Below are 3,175 nucleotides of genomic sequence, written 5' to 3' on the forward strand. Positions count from 1 at the left end.
ATATATACACCAATAATCACATAGGAAAACTAAATGGAACAATGTTAAAGTTTATGTGTAAGAAGCATAATTAAAAAAAATAATTATATTCTTTTGTGTCCTCACTCCGCCACAGAGAGTTGACAGTCTCACTCCCACATAATCAAAACAATGAGTTATATAATAAATATTCTGTGAGAATTTAGTGTTAAATAAATGGAAATGTATTTGAAGCATTTTCTCAGCTTAAACTGGTCCAGCACTCAGTTTTAAACAAGTATTGCACTCTTGCATCCTCACCTAATGAGCCGTACTCGTATCCTGTCAGTTTCCTTGAGCAAATAAGGATTAAATGTGTTTTATAAGGTGTGATCTTTAATTCATGCTTACCCATCGTGATTGTTTTTGTAGATTTTCAGCAAATTGATGTTCTAATTTCATGAAGACTTCTTGTTGTCAACCCACATATTGTAAAGTTAAAAATATTCCCCTGACTCCCTGAAATTAAGTTTATTGTTTTCTTTTTCTTTCTTTTTTTAATTTAGAAAGTTTGCTTGTGTAAAACAGATGCAGACAAATTACTCTTTCTGGTTGATGGGAAAACAAAACGAAAATCATTGATGCTAGCCTTTGGTAATGAGTCTCAGATTTTAGATGAACTAGTTTGCAGTGTGACGCATATTACATAGATACAAAACTAGGAGATATTCAGTTTTAAAAGAGTGACATTTGTCCATTTTAACTCTGGAAATTTGTTTTTTTTAAAGCTGCATAAAAGCTGTTTGTTTTCGTTTATATTTGACATATTGAGAAACAAGATGAAATGATTTACATTTCATCTTGAGACTTACATTTTGGAAGAAAAACCTTGTATTTTGACAGCTACGTGCAAACTGTTGAGACCCGCTATACATCAGAGCCTCATAGTTTGTTGCTGCAAAGATCAATTTTACTCTCATTTTACCAAAACAATCTAAATCCTAAACAAGTTTGGAGTTGAGTAAACCCAAGAAGTAAAGCATAAGTTTCAAGAATGTCAATGTCAGATAAATTCTCATTTTATCTTATGAGAATTGCTGTAGGTACAAATAAAACGTTTTTTTTTTGTTTGTTTTATTTCATCTGTTTCTCCTCCACGTTATTACTGTACTCAAATGAAAGGTTTGATTTTTGATGTGAGATGAATTTATGACAGGCTTTCTACCCGTCTTCACCATTGCTGCTGATAGGTGTGGAGTGTGCCGTAAGTCACCGTACCGCCAACCAGTTTCTCGGTCTTGATTTTATAACAAATGCAGCCACACAACTCTAAAAGGCTTCAGGGAGAGGCAGCTTAATTCATTACTCAGATCTCAAAATTGCTGTTGATTTTGTGTCTATTGATTTTTGAATTAACTTTCAAATAGTTTTATTGATTTTACTGGGAGTGCTTCTGTCCAATACAGACTTAAATGCTGCTGTAAATTCAAACTTAACAGAGCTATGATGCACGTTTACAGACGGGTGATAGAAATTATTTGCCATGTTTTTTTTTTTTTCTTCTTCTTCTGTCTTTTCAAGAATTGAACATGGTATGTTATTATTCTGTTTTGCACCATCTGTATCTCGCTGCATTTTCACTCATCTCCCTCCTGCCATTCACATGCTCGCCTCCTCCGAGTCTGTAGGTGCTGCGGCTGGTCGATAGCGACAGTCCGAGCCTCTGTGGTAGCGGACATCATCGACAGGCCTCTTAATTGCAGCTTGACTTCAGGGATCACACTTTCACATGCTCTCACACACAAGAGAAGGGAGGGAGGGACGGAGGGGCATGGACACTTCATTATCATCAGGTTTGTGGCTGAATCCTGAATCTGTTTCTCCGACTGACCACAGAACCTGCTCACAGCGAGCTGCTATTACCCTGCAGTCAGGGATCTGAGTAGAAACGCAGCAATATGTCATGTTTTTAATCTGTGCCAGAGTGTGAAAAAAAAACCCGACAGAGAACAACAGCATGTGAATCTTTCTGCACATGTATCAACGGTGTGCGCGACGGTGGGTCAGAGTTTTCCTTCATAAGGAACTTCCAGCCAGCAGCTGATATGAGCTCAGCTTTGTGACCGATCGTCGATCCGTCTACTAATAACAGCCGAGTTTTTGCATTTGAATCAATGAGACCATCTCTTTAGCATGCCTGAAAGCCTTTCCCGGGACAAATTACATTAGCTATGATGCATCGATTGTCAATGGGGAGATTTGGGTACTTTATTGAAGGCAGTTTAAATATTCTTCCAGGGCACAAATAGAGCTGGAAACCAAAGCTTGACATCCACATATGGGATTAAAATTAGTCATTTCAAAATTTTTTGCTTAGTCTTCTAATGTCACTGGAGGATTTTAATCAGTAAAATGCCTTGGCAAAGTATCCCCATTCCTTTAGCCTTTCTATCATTTGTCACATTACAATTATACATTCCTGTGCATTCATTAAGTTTTAATTAAACACATCAACACAAAGTACCACATAAGTGTTATGTGGAAGGGAAGCTTTTTTCAACATTTTTTTTTTTTTTTTTTTTTTTTACAAATTTAAAGAAGTATGGAGCGCGTGTGTTTCCAGCTCTTAAATAAGATTCAGTGCTATCAGTTTCTTAAGTCACCAAAGCGGTAAACAAAGTCAAGATTATTATAAATACAGCTGATGGACTCAGAGAGGACACTGGGTTGGGTTGTTAAACAGAACAGATGGAAGAAGCTGCTCTGGTCAGATATGGCTAAAATAGACCTTTCTGCATGCAAAACGTTATGCGTAGAGGAAAACTCTACGAATAGAACATCGTAGAGTTTTCCATACAACTACGGCGTTGTTTAAATCAAAGTGTGTTTGGGTTCACCCAAAGGAAGTTCAGATTTTCATCTGTTAAGCTACAGATCTAGAACGCAGCACTCAAAAACACTTGCGATATCTATATACTGTATGCAATGTGTTAATGCAAACTGAGGCAACCGTCCTGCAGTCTTTGATCTTTGACCCACTCTAACAAAGAGGAAATGATGAGCATCTACACTTACTGGCATAAAAAACACTTTTTGGTGCAGACAAAATGAACAACACTACAAATTAAAGTATTTCTTTGAATGCATTCTGGGCTAAATTGAGAAAATGGCCATATAGACATAAAGTTGGTGCTTTATTTCTGATTATATATATATA

Source organism: Poecilia reticulata, linkage group LG22 (assembly GCF_000633615.1).
Source record: "Poecilia reticulata strain Guanapo linkage group LG22, Guppy_female_1.0+MT, whole genome shotgun sequence".
NCBI classification, from domain to species: Eukaryota; Metazoa; Chordata; class Actinopteri; order Cyprinodontiformes; family Poeciliidae; genus Poecilia; species Poecilia reticulata.